General features: G+C 38.0%; 1 protein-coding gene across 2 annotated transcripts in view; it reads left to right on the top strand.

Moving 5' to 3' along the window:
- Positions 1-19351, top strand: part of Gabra3 (gamma-aminobutyric acid type A receptor alpha3 subunit) — a 225990-nt gene that overhangs the window by 10756 nt on the left and 195883 nt on the right. The window contains exon 1 of one of the 2 annotated variants that reach the window (XM_008829498.2): positions 9704-9925. The exons of the other annotated variant lie outside the window; for it this stretch is intronic. The gene's annotated coding sequence lies outside the window, so the exon portion shown is untranslated. Of the gene's footprint in view, positions 1-9703; positions 9926-19351 lie in introns of those variants that run through there. 2 annotated transcript variants of the gene reach the window in all.

Genomic DNA, 19351 nt, shown 5'->3' with positions numbered 1-19351 from the left:
TATGAAGAGTTACTTTGAACTTTCTTGTTCAAGTATTTTTGTAAATATATGAGTTCCTTTCTACTGGTTATATACCTATAAGTAGAATCACCATAAGTATAGGGTATAAATATGTATTAACTTTTTGTAAGAAATTGCTAAAGATTTTCAAAGTAGTTGTACTATTTTAAACTTTAATCTTTCATTTCTGAGGTTTTCATTTGTTTCAAATCTTTGATGCTATTGACAACCAATAGGCATGAATTAACCATTTATCTGTTCTAGTTAATGGTAGTGGTAGTTCACAATGGCTTCAATTAAAATTTCTGAGTAACAGTGCACCTTGCTTGTTAGCTATTTGTGTATATCTTTGCACATCTTCTTTAATATACTGTGTTATTTTACCAATATTTATTGTTTATGAGGTTTATTATTAATTTTTAAGATTATGTATATTAGATATTAGGTCTTTGTCACAGACATGGATTGAAAATAATTTCTTTCAGGCTGTGGATATCATACTTCCTTGACTGTGTTCACTGTGGGGCAGGAATTTATCTCGTTTCCCTTGTTAAATATATTTCTAAGACACTGACTCCCTATTGCTCTTATTATTAGTCTTTTTCTTTAAAAATTTACTTCCTCTTGTTGCTACTACATGAAATATAGTTGATTTTTAGAAAAGATTTAATTTACTTTTAATGTGTGTGTGTGTGTGTGTGTGTGTGTGTGTGTACGTGCACATGTGAGTTCAGGTGCCTACAGATGCTAGAAGAGGACATCAAATCCACTAGAACTGGAGTTACAGGTGATTTTGAGCTACTTATCGTGGGTTCTGGGAACTCATCTTGGATACTCTGCAAATATTTTCTTTGGAGAAAATATTTGCTCAGGTCCTTTTCTCATTTAAAAATGAGGGCTATGTTTTTGATACTGAGTTGTTTGAATTCCATATATGTTTTGGATACTGATGCCTTATTACATGTATGATTGGCAAATATTTTTCCCATTTTCACTCTGTTTATTGTTTCTGTTGCTGGGCAGAAATCTTTACATTTGATGCACTCATCTGTGTATTTTCGCTTTTGTCACCTGTACTTTTGGTGACATATTAATGAATTATAGCCAAGACAATTGTATTGGTTACTTTTTTGTTCCTGTAATAAATCAACTTGACCAAGACAACTTATAGAAGGAAGAGGAGCTTATTGGGCTTATAGCTGTAGAGGAATGAGTGCATCATGGTGGGGAAGGCACATCAGGAGGCACCTGGATCATGAACCTGAGCGCTCATATCTTCAAAGAGGCACTGGGAGCAGAGAGAAAAACTGGCTATATGCTCTGTATACTCTAAAAGCCCATCCCGGTTACATACTTCCTCCCTCATGACCACACCTCCTAAAGGTTCCAGGACCCTTGCCAAACAATATCACCAACTGAGGGACCAACTGTTCACGTATTTGGAGCAACTGGGGGGCATTCTCTTTCAAACTACTACAATTACAGCCAGAAGTTGGAAAATTTTTGTTTTTTTTCTTGAAGAGTTAATTCATTTTGAGTTTGTTTTTCTTGTTCTTTTTCTTTCTTTTCTTTTTTTTTGTCTTTTTGGAGTTTTTGAGACAGGGTCTCCCTGTAGCCCCAGCTGACCTGGAACTTGTTATGTAGACCAGGCTGGCCTTGAACTCACAGAGATCCATCTGCCTCTGCCTCCTGAGTGCTGGGATTAAAGGTGTGCACCATTACACCTGGCCTTGAGTTAATTTTTCTATATGGTATAGGATAAGGCTTCCAATTTCATTCTCTTTTCATATACATATACAGTTTTCCCAACAGCATTTATTGAATACACAGTTATTTCCCCATTGTATATTTTTGGCAACCTTATAAAAATCAATTGACCTTATGGGTGATTTTATACCAGAGCCTCTGTTTTGTTCCATTGGTTTGCATGCAAAACATTATGCCAGTGCCATACCACTTGATTTGCTGTAAGTTTACAATGTAACATGATCAGAAAGTATTATGCATCTAGTTTTGTTCTTTGGCTATTTGTGGTCTTTTTGGTTCCATATGTATTTTAGGATTGCTTTTTTACTATATTTAGGACAATATCATTGGGTTTTGATGGGAATAGTATTAGGTTTGTAGATGTTTTTGAGTAGCATGGGCATTTTATTAATTCTAACTCTAAATTGTGAACATGACACCTTACCTATCTGTATCTAAATCTATCTATCTGTCTATCTATCTATCTATCTATCTATCTATCTATCTATCTATCTATCATCTATATATCTATTTGTTTCTTATTTAGTTGATTTTACCAGTGATTTATAATTTCCATTCTGTTTCTTTTCCCATGTTTGTTCCTAAATACTGGAGTTTTGGATGCTGTTGTGTATAGGATTGCCTCTTAACTAAATTTAAATTGTGTATATTTTGAGAGTTTCATACATGAGCTCTGTATTTACATCCCACCATCCCACCCTCTACCCCCTAACTCCTTCCACATGTCTCCCCCTCCCCATCATCTTCCCGATCTCTTCCTTGATTTTTGTTTACATATAATATACATAAAATGTTATAATGCACTGAGACCATTTAGTGGTGTTCGTTTCCACTTGTGTTTATCAATAACCACGTGGGATTGAATAACCTACCAGGGAACCTGTCAGGGAGCTCGTCCCCTGAGAAGTTGAATTCTCCCTCTCTCAGCAGCCATTGATTTCCTGATTGCCTCTTGCTCTTCTTCTAGAGGTGAGCCCTTGTGAAACTTCCCTCTTTTTATGGGACTTTGGTCATAATATTTAGATATGTAACTAATTTTTGTATGTTGATTTTTTTGTACCCACAATTTGCTTGTCAGTTATAAAAGCTTCTTTGTGTGGGTAGAAGCTTGAAAAAAATTTTCTCACCTTATGGTTTTTAGAATTAGCTGTAGGATTATCAGATAGACCTTAAGAATTTTGCAGTGTGTGCCTTCTGAGAAAATAAAAACACAAAGCAAACTACATGCAGTGTGTGCCTTCTGCATGTAGTTTGCTTTGTGTTTTTATTTTCTCATCCAAAGCTCTTGAATGTTTTTAAATGCTTGCTCTGTATCATGTTATTTTGAGCTTTCATCTGGCTAACGTGGTGTATCACATTTAATGATTCATGCATCTTGAAACATCTTCACATTACAGGGATAAATGCAACCTGGTAGTGGTGTATGACCCTTTTAATTGCTGTGAATTTCAAATTCTGATATCCTCTTCAAGAAATTTGCACATATGTTCATTTGCATGTATGTTCATAAATTTATCTATTTTTCTAGTACCATTGTTTGTCTTTTTGTTTAGGTCATATTGTCCTTGCAACATTAGTTTAGAAGTATCCTTCCATTATAAATTTTTGAAACAGTCTGCAAAGGATTGATGCCAATTCATTTTTAAATATTTTATGCATTATTTTTATTTTTTGTGTATGCATGTATTGCCTCCATGTGTGTGAGTGCACCCGTACCATGCAGTGCCTGCAGAAGTCAGAAGACGGCGTTAGGTCTCCTGGAACTGGAGTTACAGGTGGTTGTTAAGCGTCATGTGGGTGCTGGGAACTGAACCTGGGTCCTCTGCAAGAGCAGCCAGTGCTCTTAACCACTAAGCCATCTCTCCAGCCTCCCAATTCATTTTTAAACATTTAGCAGAGTTCATCAAAGAAGCCATCATTCGTTGAGCTTTTCTTTGAGCGAGTTTTGGATTACTAATAAATTCTACTTGCTTGTTACTCTAGTCTGTTCACGTTTTCTACATCTTCACAATTCAGTCTGGGAGATGGTATGCTTCTAGGAATGTAGGCATTTCTTGGTTGTTCTATTTATTGTTGTATCATTGCTCAAAGTTGCTGTTTATGATTCTTTGCATTTCTGTGGTATCACCTGTAATATTTCTTCTTTCATTTCTGGTTTATTTATTTGAGTTTTCTCTGATTCCAACAATGTTTTGTAAATTGTGTATATATTTAAAAATACTGTTATTTTCAGAGATAGGTTGTCTGTGATAGTGATTCTTTAAAAATGTAGACATTTATTCTTATAATCCTCCTTATTAGTAGTGAGCTTGCTGAATTCATTAGTTTTTGTATGTTGTGTTTCGTTAGTCTTAAGGTATTTTTGTTCACCTATCTCTCTCTGCCCTCTATCCTCTTGCATATTATTCTTCCTGATGCTTTTCATTCTTAAGATCCAGATTTTCATCTAATACCATTTCCATTTACTTAAAATTGTCTTTAGGTGTTGGAGATTTGGTTTAGTGGTAGAGCACGTATCTAGCATGTGTGATGCCCGGGATACTACCCTCATTATAGTAAAAAAGAAGAAAAACATTTCCTATAGTAAATCTGTTGAAGAGATGTTGCCCTAATGAAAATGTCAGCATTTGCATTTGTTTATGAAAACTTTGGTGGATATATAATTATGTCTTTACAATTTATGAAAAATGTCAGCATTTTATTTTACTGATTCATTTTTGTCATGTGTGGTTGAACCCAGAGCCTTGTACATGTGAAGCAAATTCTCTACCACTCAACTAAACCCCCAAGTCAATATTAGCATTATAAAATGCTTTTGTCCTTTAAAAAATATTTTTGGTTTATTTTTATCTTGTGTGTTTGAATGTATTGCCTGCATGTAGGTAGGTGCACCCGTGTTGTGCAGTGCTCACGGAGGTCAGAAGAGGGTGTTGGATCTCCTGAAACTGCACTTAAGGATGGTTGTTAAACACCATGTGGGTGCTGGGAATTGAACCTAGGTCGTCTGCAAGAGCAGCCAGTGCTGTTTACCACTGAGCCATCTCTCCAGCCCCATAAAATGCTTTTTTCTTATGAGAAATCCATGTTTAACTTAATTTTTCTTCCTAAGTATACATTTTTCCTGAATGCTTTCAAAATTTTCCCTTTTGTGTTTATTTGAGCAGTTTATGATATACTGCTTTGGGTTCACTGAGATTGCTGAATTTGAAAATAGATGTTTTTTATTTACTTTTAAGAACTGTTTAAGGTTCTAATTAATACACAGTAGTTTGAATATGTTTAACATACCCAATTTCATGAGTTTTCATTTTATTTAAAAATATTTTGGGCATTTTCTTTCAAATTCTTTTAGTTCTCGTTTGCCTTCTGGTACTTTAATTGCATGTATATGATAAATTTGTTATTATCCCACATATTACTGACACTTCATCTTTTTCAATCGTTTTCTCTCTGTACATGAGACTGGATAACATGTATTGATCTTTCAGCTAATGTAACCTTTCTTCTGTCATTTTAGATCTCCTCTTCAGCCTGGCCAGTGAACTTTACTTGAGACATTTTCATTTTTAGTTATAGAGTTTTTAAATTAATAATTTCTTAGAATATTAGAAAATTTATAACAAAATAAAAAGTAGTTAGAATTTTGCTTTTTTAAAAAATTCTTCACTTTTCCTATGATTTCGTATTTGTTCATGTATCATAACTTTATTTTCCATTAATGTAGTTGTGAGAGATTATTTAAAATCCTTTCTGGTAATTTCAGCATTTGTTTTAATTTAGGCCTATTTCTGTTGATTGTGCTTTTTCTCAACTATGGATTAATGTTTTCACATTTCTTTGTTTTTCTTGCAGCTTCAGAGTATACCTTCAACATTATGACTCGCACATTTTTGGGTTCCTTTAGTCATTTTTATTTCTTTGTAGGATATTGAATATTGTTTTTTGTTTTTTTGTTTCAGTAGGCAGTTAAGTGGATAAAGTTAACTCCAAAGTCTCCCTTGTGGTGAACTGTATAGAAAACTCTGTTTAATGTTTTTAGCTTTATTTACATTGTTTGGAATCTGTCTCCATATGCATATTTCATGAGTTTTACCAGGGTTGGGCAGTTATAGGAGGCATTTAAGGCAGGAGGCTTCTGAATTTTTGGTTTTTCACATCAGTTCTAAACTGTGGCATTCATCCTGAACTCTGTCTTCTGATTTTTCAAACCAATTGGACTGTGAGCAGTTGTGTGGGGAGTTGGATGCACTGGGTTGTGAAAGCAGCTGTGCACTTTACTTCTCTTCTCAGCTCCTCCTTCACGGACTTGTCCATAGTGGGTATAATCGCACTGTGGAATTGGGCAAATGCTATGAATCATGATTTTATTTCTTTTCTCCTCCAGGTTTAGTTATTAAACATTTAGTAGCTGCAACACTGATGCTAGTTTCTCTACAGTTTTATTACTGCTTTGGCCTTGGGGCTGCCATGAGGCAGAATTTGTTTTTGTCCATGTATTCATGCTTCCAGTTACTTCCAGTGTATTCAGATGATACTATGTTATGTATTTTGTGACCTGTATCATGGTTTGTCCACTAAAAAATTCTCTACTATTACCCAAGGTTGTCCAGGTAAAGTTTTTCTTGGTTTACCATGAAGTGAGAAAAATTATGGAAATATTATTAATATTTATGGAGATAAAATTGTACAATTTCTGTGTTCTATATTCTCTATTGGGTCACAAATCCATTTCTGTGAGATAATCATTTGAAGTGTTTGCCAGGCTAAAAAAGACAAATATCATATCTTTTATCACCTATGCACAATCTAGATTTTAAAAATATATGACATAGATGTAGAAAAAGGATTACTTGGAACAACACATAGAATCAATGGTGGGTGGTGGGGATTGAGAACTGAGAGTAATAGTGGCTCAGTGTAGTCAATGTGCATTTTATACATGTGTTAAAATTACAGAGAGAAGCCCATTATTTATATGATTTAAGGAAAAGCATTCCAAGGGTCTCCTCACCTAACTAATTTATACTTAGATATGTTTAAAAAATGATATTACTAGGAACACAGAAGATCACAAATAGCCAAGCATAGAGTCTGTTGAAAGCTGATCCTTGGACAGGATCCCTTTATTAAACTTCACCCACTCAAGGCTCAGGGAGCATTGCGGAAGAGGAGGTGGAAAGATTGTAAGAGCCAGGGAGGAGGTGCAGGACCATATGGGAAGAGTCCTACAAGTGCCTGGGAACCTGCTCATATGATTCTATGGCATAGGTGTCAGCACACACAAGTCCCATGCAAACTCAGGCAGACAGTAACCTAGCATTGAACTGGGAAAATTAACAGCAGACTCCAATCTTAGCTGAAGGAATTTTGGCAACTGAGCTGGTAGATGAAGAGCTGATCTTCCTAAAACAAGGGACTCTAGATAGGCTAACTAGACTTGGTGGACAACTTGCACTGGGGAACGGCTGGGGACACTGACAACCCAGTGGGCCTTAACAGGGATGACCGAGTATATGGGCTCCAGTGGTAGAGGGAAAGACCTATGGGAGGGTGCCAGTGGGGATGAGGGTATAAAGATGATTAGGACTGTTTGAGCTGTTCTGTATGAAATACACAAAAATTGCCAATAAAAATTATATTACCCTAGATGATTAGCTTGTTTGTTCAGTATCTTTATTTGACAAAAAGTTAACAATTGTAGTGAACCGAATAGTGTCCCACCAAAGTTCATATCCATTCTCAACCTCAGTTTGTAAACTTATTTAGATGATAGTTAAGAATTTGGAGAGGCAATGACTGTGCTTCTGTGGGACAAGGCATGCCAGGCTCCAATTGAAGCCAGGGGCAAGGAAAAGTTTCCTCCAGGGCCTGGGGGCAGTATGAGCCTGCTAACACAGGATTTTAGACTTCTGGTCTAGAATGATGACAGAATAAATCACTGTCACTTTATACAATTGAATGGATGGTCATTTGTTATGGGAGTCTTAGAAAAGTAATACAGCATCCTTATGCCAGTCATCTATCTTTTTTCTTTTCTTTCCCTTTCCTTTCTTTTTCCTGCGTTTTTAATTGAATTGTTGTGATTTTTATGCATTATAGTTTGATGGTATTTAGATCCACTCCCCTCTCCCATATCATATGACCTATAGGATATGATTTGTGTACCCCGATGTGCTTCAATGTGGATCCATTTACTGAATCCATTAACTAACAATGAGCTTGTGTGAATTTTATTTTTTTCTTTAGTCCAGTTTGTCTTTGTACAATGAGGTGGTCATCTTTATTGCTTCTTTCAGCTCAGTAATCCCAAACTGATCAGTGTCCACCTTTCTGCACAATCAAAAATGTAGAGCTCCGCCTTGCTGGATAGCAATAGAGAGTATTAGAAATTTAATGGAAAAGACAAAAAGAATGTTAGTTTAAATAGAAATGGAATACTGTGGGTAAAATGCTAACTGCCAGCTATGTCTCAGTCAATGTTTGTATATATAATTATAACGCATTCCTTTGTTTCTTCGACTAAATATGAAGATTTGATTGAAAAGGTCTTAGGATAATCATCATGTATGAATAGAGGCTAAATACTTTGATAGGAGTAGTTATTTACCCACATGCCCATGTTCATGTTGTCTCTGAAACACACACACACACACACACGCGCGCGCGCGCGCGCACACACACACACACACACACACACACGCGCGCGCGCGCACATACACACAGAGGAAAAAATGGGCCAGTAAGCCAATGAAATCTTGAGTCTCATCTGAGGACTTACTTTCTGGAAGCCTTTAAAATCTGATAGTTTTTCATTATTTAAGGATCAAGTCCCCCTTCATTCTGTCTTTAGATCTTACACTGCTTGATGTAGAAGCATCTTTTAAAATAGAATGCTTCCTGAACTTTTAACTGGTTATTGATAATATTGAAGGCTAGATGAGAAAAATGGCTCACCCAAGGAAATACAGACGTTTTCAGAGGCATCCTTCAGACCAAAGTTCCATTATTTCGAACTTTTAATCTCTTTCCACCATTACAGCTGCTGTCCTTTGCTCAGACCTCTTTTCTTCTTTTTGCTCCAATAAGAATATAATTCCTTTATATTCCGAATCAGTCAATTTTCTTCTCCTCTATGCCCTCTTTCCCCTTACAGAAACACATGTGCAGGTCACACACTTACTTATATGATTATTCTCTTTGGATTTTTTTTTTTTTTTGGTCAGGAAAGGCATTGTGGTCCTGCTGTTGCCCAGATAGAAGCTTGGCTAACAGTTTTGAATTGGGTCCACACTTCTGGGGTGGGGTAGAAGTTAGGTCATTAGGGGATCTGTGTGGCTGAACTCTTTCTTCTTGGAGGAGTGTTACAACTCTTTTATGTACTTTTTTTTGAGCTCATTATTATCTTTGGAGATGGAATGTGAACAGACAGGATTGTCAAACGTTTATTTGGAGCCCGAGTTAAAAAGGCACGCCCATAAGGGAGAGAAGACAGAAAAGGGATGTAAGGGAGAAAAGACAGAAAGGGAGGAAGCTCACTCTTCGGTCTTGAAGAGGCAAGTAAGCATCACACACCAGCTCCAGTAATCCATTCCTTCATCTTCTTATTCGCTCTTACCCTTTTGCTCTCTTTCTATTCCCTTTGCTTCCCCTGACCCTCCCTTTCTCTCTGAGGTTCCCTCTATTTCTCTGCTGGAAGCCTCAAAGAATAAAAGACTACTTTAGTCTTTCGTAAAACGACCACAAATCTAAAGCCTTGCAGCCCTGGATTCAGAACCCCAGCATAGCCGCGTGCTCAGCAGCAGGCAGTGGGAAAACCAGCAAAGGGGGAGGGGAGAAGGGGAGGAAGGTTGGGAGGGAGGTTGAGAGGAAGGGAGGGAGAGAGAGGGAGACAGAGGGAGGGAAAGACGAGAGAGAGAGAGAGAGAGAGAGAGAGAGAGAGAGAGAGGAGAAAGGGAGGGAGAGAAAGGGAGGGAGAGAGAGAAGAGGAAGACCGTGAGCGCGCGCAAGCTAGCTAGCAAAGCCGAGAGACAGACAGAGAGACCAGGAGAGAGACACAGAGAAAGAAGAAGCCGAGCTCTGGTAGGGCTCAGCCTCCAACTTGTTTCACTTCATTCATCCTTTTCTCCTCTCTGCTTCGGGGAAGTGACTGTGGTTCTCGGTAAGAGACAGAGATGTTCCTTCTTCCCCCTCCCCCAAGCTCAGGTTTCCTTTAGCGATAGCATCTCTCCCGCCTCCTGAGAGTCTCCTTGGGTTGGTTGGGGAGGCGAGACATGCTCTGCAGCTGTGATGCTATCCTGGGTTCCCTAGTGGGGCTGGTGGAAGCTCAGAGGCAGCATCTGGGCTAGAAGGCGAGGCGCTGGGGTAAAACCTGGCTTGGGGAAGTGGGGGGGGGATTGCTGTGTGGTGGTGTATGCGCGATTTGCTTCATTGTCAGTGAATTGTTGTGTTCCTCTTTAGAAGCAGGTCAGCATTGACCTTGCAAATTGCTTGGGGGGCCCCGACAGCTGCTGCAGAAAGCCACAGAGTGGCCCCTAGCCAGAACAGACAGCACTGTCATGACCCCCCAGACAGCCCTAAGCACCAAGGATGGGGTAATGGCTGGAGCTCCCGTCCTCCTTTAACTCTTTCTCTGCAGCTATGTCTCGCTGCTGGAAATAAGGAAGAAGGTACAGCTCCTTTCCCTCTCCCAATTCCCATCTCTAGATGCAAGTAAGTAGAAAGTTGTAAATAACTGCTTCCTCTTTAGCAGGTGGAGACCCCCCCCCCCCGACTCTCATTGTGGGGTAGGGCCTGAGTTCCTCCACAAACTTGGGAGGATTTTCTGGACTACATGAGGAAAGCCACACTGCCTTCCCACCCCTAACCCCAGGTAGCTGTGCTGACAGCCTAGACCAGGCACTGGATCCTGCATAACCCCCATTGCTGGGCATCCTCTCAGGTCCATTTGTGTCCTTGGGAGCAAGGAAACACACCTGATGGGTTGTGAAGAGCTGTCTGCTCAGTTGGGTGCTCCTCTGACTGTAGCTGGGGGAGGGGTGGCTGTTTGGGGCAGAAAGAAGAGGGTGGAGAGCTAGGATTGCTAGTGTGAATGGCATGGATTATTGAGGGTTGGGTCCTCAGGCTTGGTTTGTCTGAAGCTATGAGAAGACTGGGTGAAACTATCCTATCCCTTCTGAACTTGTAAGGGAGAGAGGGGCCCGATGGAAGGGCCCTAAGTTGCTTGATAGAGACTGCTCTCCAGAATTAGTCACATTGCCATGTTTCTGATAATAATTATAGCACAAAATACCAATCAGTAACATTTTGAGTGTTTAATGTTTCAGATGTTGGGCTGATGGTTGAATGTGTATTATCTCATTGAATTTTTATGTTAACCCTAAGAAGCAGACTGTTATTATCTTTGGTTTACTGATGAGGAAACTGAGGCACAGTAGGGTTAAGGAAATTGTTCAAGATTCCAGAGAGCTAACTCTTCCGATGGGAAATTAAAGCACAAAGAAACCTTGGTTTTTTTCATTACTTCTTTAGGGAGAGTTTTACATCTTTGTCTGTTGGGCAAGTGTAGAACAATAGGGATACCAGCCATCTCTTAGCAAGTTTTTTTTTTTAATTTTTCTTTGGGAAAGCAGCAGCCTGAACTTGTGTAGAGTAGGAGGAGCCTGGAATGGGATGGAACTGATTTCTATGGAGCCCGAAGTTACCTGGGCTTCCTGGAGGGGCTGCCTAGGTTTCTCTTGGCCAGCTCAGTTCATTTTTTGAAAATAATGCTTAGAAAGGTTTCACTTTTCCATGGTTGTAGGCATATCTACCCCACATTCAGCTTCAAACTGTGTCTTTTAGGAAGAAATCCTGTGCTTACTTCCTGAGAGCTTGGGGTCATCTGGCACTAAACAATTTTAGAACTGTAAAACCTCAAAACTAGAAAGCTCCCTAAGAGCCAGTGACTCCTGCACATTTCTTGCACTTGTCCTCAGCGTCCCATTTGTTGACTGATGGCTATGTAAATTGCCTGCAGCAACAGACAGCTCATTGGGTGCTTCTTTGTATCTTTCAACAACTCTGTCAGAAAGTTATCTCCATTATAAACCCAAATCCATCTCCTTAGAGCTTCTGTTCATTGATTGTTTAGACTTCTCTGGGACAAATTTGCTATTTCTTTAGCTAGTTGAAGATAGCAATTATGTCTTCTCTTCAAGCCTCAGATCTGACAAGACCAAAAGGCAAAGGGTCATCATTTACTTCTGGAGACTAGACTTTTCTCAATATGGCCTAATAGCCCATTTGTTTTTCAGTTGCAAACTGATATTCTTGGGCTTTCTACAGCAGCTCTGATGGTGTATGCTCTCATTTTTGGAAAAGCCGGGTATATTGTGTTGTCTGAACTACAGAAAAAAAGGAGTTCTCTTTTGTATTTCTAAAGACCAGTGATCCTTTGCTACTAGTCTTTCTGAAACTCTAGAATATCCCAGACAATAGGTACCAGGGAGGATCACAGAGGCAGGGATTAAGGGGAAGTATCAAGAAAGGGATGTTTGAAATAATGGTGGTTCAAGACTTCCATATATGATATGGAAGGTAGAAGAAAAGCTGTTCTAGCACCAGAAAATGTTTTAGAACAACAGGTATCACTGAGGGATCCAGAGTGACCAGATAGAAAAGGAGTAAACAAACTGTGTACTAGAGCAGAGTATCGGCCTGGGTATTAGCAAACCTGGGTTCTATTCTTGACTCTGGTTGCCTTGGACACATGACTTTGACACCAAGAGCCTTAGCTTTTCCATTTATACAGTGATTTGGTGGACTCTTATCTTTCAGTGCATTTCAGGTCTGAAGATCATGCTTTGAAATTTCTAAAATCTCAGGGGTATGAAGGTATTCAGACATTACTGTGCAAAAAAAAAACCATTGGAATAATTTAATAATATCATTCTAATAACATAATTCTAATCTGAGATTCTAGGAAGGGGCCTGAACATTTTAATAAGCAGCTTGGAGATACTGAAACTGGTGTTCTACTGATCACACTTCAAGTAGCAAAGGTCTAATGTACTGTCAAACTGTCTTTGTCGATTCAACCATTCAAAATCTTGTTTCTTTCTATCAATGTATTTGGTGATGTAGGTAGGCACTGTGCCGACGATAACAAAGGTGAGCAAAATAGGCCTGGCCTGTGCTCTTTCAGACTTACAGTTTCATGGGGAAGAGGCTGGTAATCATGTGAGCATGCAATCACATTTTTTTAGCAATGAGGACTATGAAGGCTAAGTATGTGGGGTGGGCTATGAAAATATATAGCAGAGGAGCTGGAGGAATGGGTCAGTGGTAAAGAGCACTGACTGCTCTTGCAGAGGATCCGGGTTCAAGTCTCAGCACCCATACTATAGCTAAGAACTATATATAACTCCAGTTCCAGGGGATCTGACACCCTCTTCTGACGTCCACGGGCATGCATGACATGATATGTAGACACACTGTCTCTCTCACACTGACATACATGTAGAAAATATACTCATACACACAAAATGAAAATAATAAAATGTTTTTTAAAGGAAAATGTATAACAGAACTTAGTGGTTAAGGAAAGCTGAAGGATGTAGAGAACTTATCACTTCCACAAGGATGTGATAGTGAGGCTAGGTAGAGACTCATAAGGATCAGGATGGAGATGGTGGGGCAGTTTTCTAGATTGAAAGAGAGTTCATATATGTACAGGGACCTGAGATAATAGGGAGGTATTTGTTTGAAGGAATTTTAGTCATTGGGTCAAGAAACATGAAGACAAGTCAGGTGTGGTGGTACATGCCTTTAATCCCAGCACTCAGGAAGCAAAGGCAGGTGATCTCTGTGAGGTTGAGAGGCCAACCTGGTCTACAAAGTGAGCTCCAAGGCAGCTGGTGCTACAGGGAAACCTGTCTCAAAAAAAACCCCAAAGAGAGAGAGAGAGAGAGAGAGAGAGAGAGAGAGAGAGAGAGAGAGAGAAGAGAGAGAAGCGTGGAGACTGATAAACAGGCTTTAAGTAGGATGACTGACAGGGTCTAAGCCAGATCCACTTCAGTATAGGGTTAGTGTCTTCAGTAGTCCAAAGAAAATGTGGGAGATACAGAATGGATTAGAATCAGTCTCTGCCCTCTGAGATGACACACTGTTAAGTAGGAAGAAGAAATATGCAAGCAAGTGGCAGAGGGCTTCAAGGAGAGCAAATACAACCCCTGGGATTTTGAACTGTACATCGAAGACTAGACAGACTTTGTATAGTCATGTTGGGGGATGGACAATGTATCTGATGACATTATATATTTGTGAGAAATATTTGGCAACCAATGTTGAAGGCTAGCTTTGAGAAGAAGATTTTATACGCAAAAGAGATGAAATGGCACCACGTTGGGGTGAGCAGTCTGCTCTTCCCAGAGTGGCTTGATTTGCCTGAATTCGTGCAGATAGTAATACTATCGCTGTAACCGAGCAAGGGCTGCTGAAGACAATTAAAATGTAGGGTTGTAACTTGGCAAAGAAGTCATGTGGAGAGCGCAGTGAGAGAGACAGTGTGTCTCAATATTTGAGATGGGAAAAGAGATCCAAGGGTGGTTCTTTGGAGAATGTTTATCTTTGGGACATAAGGGAAAGGGATAGACCTGTGCGAATGCTATGAAGCAGGAAAGGAAATGTTCTAAGAGAGGACTGGCCTCAGCCATTTGCTTGCTGAACAAATATTGTACACGTAGCGTTTTCTAGGCATGGAGAATACAATGGCGAAAAAAAATAGGGTTGTTGTTGCCACCTTGGGGCTCATGGTTTAGATGGGGAGATACATAGGACTTATTTTACAAACTACTGGATGATAGAGTCCTAAATTCTGGTCCCCGGGTAGAGGAAAGTGTAGTGCTCTAAGAAGGAAGATGTGCTCACCATTACTGCATTTTGGAGCAGAGTTGGGTACTGAAAAACAACACCTGATTTTGTGTGAACAGTCCTTCATACTCAGAAGATCACAGTGCTTACTAACAGCTAAGTTAGATGCATAATCATTTTGCAGATATCTGGCACATGATAACACTACAATAGTAGCAAAGGGAAAGTTCGCTCCAGGCTCAGGTCCATAGGAGCACACCGCTCACTTGAAAATCAGATGATATGCCGTTAGCTTAACTTAAACTCTCAGTGTGCCAGCAACCTCCTCAGATCCCCCAACTTTCTCCAGTCTGCAATTTATAAAAAGACACTTGACAGAGAAAACATTTTTATGAAGAATTCTGTTTTTAAAAATCTCCCCCAATAAGGATTTCTTTCTGATAGCCTAGTTTATGATGTATTCCTGAGCTGGAGACTGACTTAGTTTCTTATGACAAATTACTTGTCTTGTGTAAGCTTTAGTTTTCATAACTATAAAATGAGGGGGGTTGGACCAGACCTAGATTATTTATACTTTCTTAGCTCTAAGGTTCTATAGATGCTATCCTGCCCTACACTACATTCCAATCACTTTGTACATGTGATTCAAGATCAGCCAGTCAGTTATTTAAGTAACACTGAAATCTTCATGCAGAAATTTGAAGATTGTAACTGATAGAAATATCCTGGGGGTTTGGAAGAGACCAAATAAAAGCCTCTTCTTTATTCTGTGGCTGAAATTGTGACTGTCCTGAGAGCTAAGAAGAAACTATCTCTTAAAATCTGTAGTAAAGCTACATCGTAGGTGATATTTCCATTACGAGTATTTTAAAATGAACAAAATCACCGTGAATAAAATGGTGCAGGATGCTGTGAAATAGAAGTGAGCTGGTTATCTTGCATGCTGAAATGTAACGGTCTAGGCAGTTTCTTCCTGGGGGGGTAGGGGAATCCTGGATAATAGCAGAAAAACATTTTTTGTACTTGTACTTGAAACATTATTTTAAAGGAACTGATGTCTGTACACAGTATGTTTCCTCACTATACACAGAAGGAAGAATAAAAGTCTGCAAGATGTGTACTTAGATGGGTGATTTTTCACTTTAAAAATGCTTTCTTGAAGTATTACATAGATTTTCTTGAAGGGAAGGGGAGATGCTGGAGATAGAACTAGTAAGTGATTATACAATATAATAACTTTTCAAAATAGTACAAGAGGAGCTCAGGAATGGCACGATCCTTAGTGATCATGGAACACTCTTATCATTGAGAACATATGGTCACCTATTTTCAGTGTGAATGGTTCCAGGAGAGGTTGCTTAGCTGATAATGTGCAGCTCTGACTGTCCACAAGCCATTCTTCATTTCTTCTCTGAAACACATCTTTTGAATCCAACCTATTGGTCTTCCTCCTTGGAGCAACAGCAATGCTGACTAATAGCTATTTTCCTTTCATATATTAGCCATTCAGATATTCAAAGATGGTTGGTTCTTGGCACTTTTCCTCTGATCTGTATACCCCTAGTCCTTCAGAACATATGGCGTATATTTTTGAACACCTTCTCTAGCAGACCCCTCATTTTCAGCATGAATCAGGATGTATGATGGCTGAATTTGAAACCAGTCTTTCCATAGCTGGAAACCATGGCTTTCCAGAACTCCAATTTTAAAAGTCACGTACATTTTCCAATCTACTTTAAGACTATAATATCTACCTTTATTTTTCTAGTTTTGAAAACAAAATAGCCTCATTATAGAAAATTTGAAAATTATTTCTATGCTCATACTCCAGAGAGAACTTGCCATGGTTCCTTCCAGATGTGTTTCTGTGTTTACACACTGGATTATAGTGTGTGTGTGTGTGTGTGTGTGTGTGTGTGTTATATCTGCTTTTTCATTACTATTATATTCTGAGAATGTTCACTTCATTAATCAGCTTTCAAAAATTTTAACAGCTGCGTAATTTGTATGGTATAATTATCTGGCAGCCCCAATATTGATTGTTTAAAGTCTTTTCAATTGTGAATAGCTCTGCAGTGTATTTCTTTATGCATACCATGCATCTTTGCTTTTTGAAATTTACTTTTTGCAGTCTTCACTCAAATGTTACCATGCTGAAATCTTCTAAATGAGCTGCCATAAAGATGCAAACTCATCTCCCCGAACAGTTTTGTTTTCTTTCTCTCTTTCTTTTGTATGTCAGCTAACTAGATTAGATGCTGGACTCTACTGTAGAATGAAAGCCTAAAAGCACACAATTTTTCCCAATTTCTTTATTATTGCATCATCTAGTAGCTAAATAAAAGTCTAAATGTGCATATTAAATATTTGTTTAATGAATTGCTACTATGGGTAAAGAGACATTGCTAGGTCTAAAAATATTAACCTGTAAAATCTCTTGATATATGTGTGAAACTGTCTCCCTGTATAAGATTGACAGTTTCTGATCATATACCTGCACCAGTGCTGGCTGCTGGCTATTGCCAACCTGACAGGGGCAAGATAGCAACATTGTTTTAATGTATATCCCCTTTTATAGTTAATGTGACTAATTTTATATTTCTTGATCATTTTGTGACCTTTTATGTGTACTTTTTTCTATTGAAAACTTAAATGACTTTTATTTATTTTTACTCTATTTAACAGACCCTTGTGGCCACTGTGAAAATATTTTGTCCACTTTTATTTTAAGTGAAGTTTTGCATATAGCAATCTTAATTTGTAGATAATTATATTCTTCTTTCCATTTGTAATTTCTTCTGATGAATTATGGGTGCATTCTTCCTTTCACATTTAATAAGTGCTTGAATAGATTTTGCTTAGTTTTTATTGCTTCTGCTCAATCTTTCTGAAATTCCTGTGTGGTGTGAGGTAATTTTCTAAATTGTTTTTCCCTTCATTTGTTTCACAGCAGCAAATATTGCATAATTCATTCTTTCCCACTGTTGTGTAATATATCTAAATTGTTATATATAGTACATTCTTTTGGGGCTTTATATGTTTTCCATTCCTGGGGTCTGTCTCTTCTTGTGCTACTTACAAAGTTTAAATGTTATTGTAGCTTTTAACTAATTTTGATCGCATCACCTCTTCTACTTACCAAGCCTCAGTTTGTTTACTCGTGTTGGTAACTAGCAGCAGTAACATATTTTTATACCTTTAATTTTTGTCAAGGAAAAAATACTCTTATTTCTCATAATTGATTACTGCAGGTATATGGAGAATTTTATATTTGTAACTGAACGTGTATTTTCTCACTTTGATCAAACTTATTACAAGTCGTGGTTTCCAGGTTTATCATTTAAAAATCTGAAGATCTAAAGAGAAACCCAGAGACCCACCTAATGAATAAACAACCATACATGTAGCACTTAGAAAGACCAAGTGTTAGCATTTTACAGTTCTGGTTTCTGATGTTTTTATGTAAGTAAAACCTTACAGACAAAATGCTTAGCTTCCTTTGTGTCTGTCCCCAACTTTGTTCTTCTCTGCGACCGTCTAAACACAGCCCTCGGAACCTTTCACATTGGCTTGATTCTGTATTTCGATGCTTTATCTCACTGATTTCCATGTCACATATTCTGGATATTCATTTTTTCCAGTTAAATTCATTGCAGGTATCAGATTTTATCATGTTACTTGGCTTTCTATTTTGTTTATGGTTTTTAAAAAATTATACATAAGGTTGAAATTTTGATGTTTAGTTCATCGTTCTTTCCTCTTACTAATTGTGATTTTTTTTTGTATTTGTTCAAAAAATTTCTCCATGATCATAAAATTGGTCTCAAGATTTTTTTAAAGAGTTTAAAATTTTATCTTTACACTTCGTTCTTTAATCCATCTGGACTTTATTTTTGTACGCAATGTGAGATGTGGACTGACTTTTCTGTGTAAAATACCATTTGTTTCAATATCATGCACATACAACTACGTACAATGCCTAATCTACCATATTACCAAGTTTCTGTAAAACTTGTGTTGATTTCTAGACTATTATTTCTTGTTTATGAATTATCTCCATTATTTTGATTTTTTGCTCCATTATCCTAATTTTGGAGCAAGATTGCCAAATTCCAAGGAAATCATGTCGGTTTTTCTAGGAATTTTTTTGAGTATATAGAATGGTTTTGAGAGAAGCTGACTTTTTTTCATAGTGAAATTTCCTGTTCAAAGTATATCTTAGCATTTATTCAAATGTTTTCACAACCATAAATAGGGGTTTATATTATTATCAAATACATGTCAGTCTTAGTCCTAGTTATCTTATGTTTTTCAGTCAGGTTCATTGATATTTAATTGGCATTAAATAAAACTGACTCTGTATTTTGCAGTTTCAGTTTTGATACACGTGCATATGACCGTGTAATCACTAGCACAAAGAAGACAGAGGAAAATTCTCTCACCTTAAACTTGTCCCTGGGATCCCCTTTTAGTCAACCCTTTCTTTCCACCTATAATCTGGCAGCCATTATTTGATTTCTATTTTGTCTTTAAAGTGTTGCTTTTATGATATTAACATACAAATGGAATTACATATCATGTAGACTTCTGTGCCTGCCTCGTCTCACATAGCACATGCTTTATATGATTCAGCTGTGTTTGTTAATATTGCTGAATAGTTTATTTATATGCTGATGGGCATTTGAGTTGTTTCTACCTTTTGACTGTTATAAATAATGCTATTTTGGTGCTGCTC

The sequence above is a fragment of the Nannospalax galili genome, unplaced genomic scaffold (genome assembly GCF_000622305.1).
Source record: "Nannospalax galili isolate Female #2095 unplaced genomic scaffold, S.galili_v1.0 scaffold513, whole genome shotgun sequence".
In the NCBI taxonomy this organism is placed as follows: domain Eukaryota; kingdom Metazoa; phylum Chordata; class Mammalia; order Rodentia; family Spalacidae; genus Nannospalax; species Nannospalax galili.
Note: the sequence above shows the minus strand (reverse complement) of the source record. Positions and strands in the feature narration are given on the sequence as shown.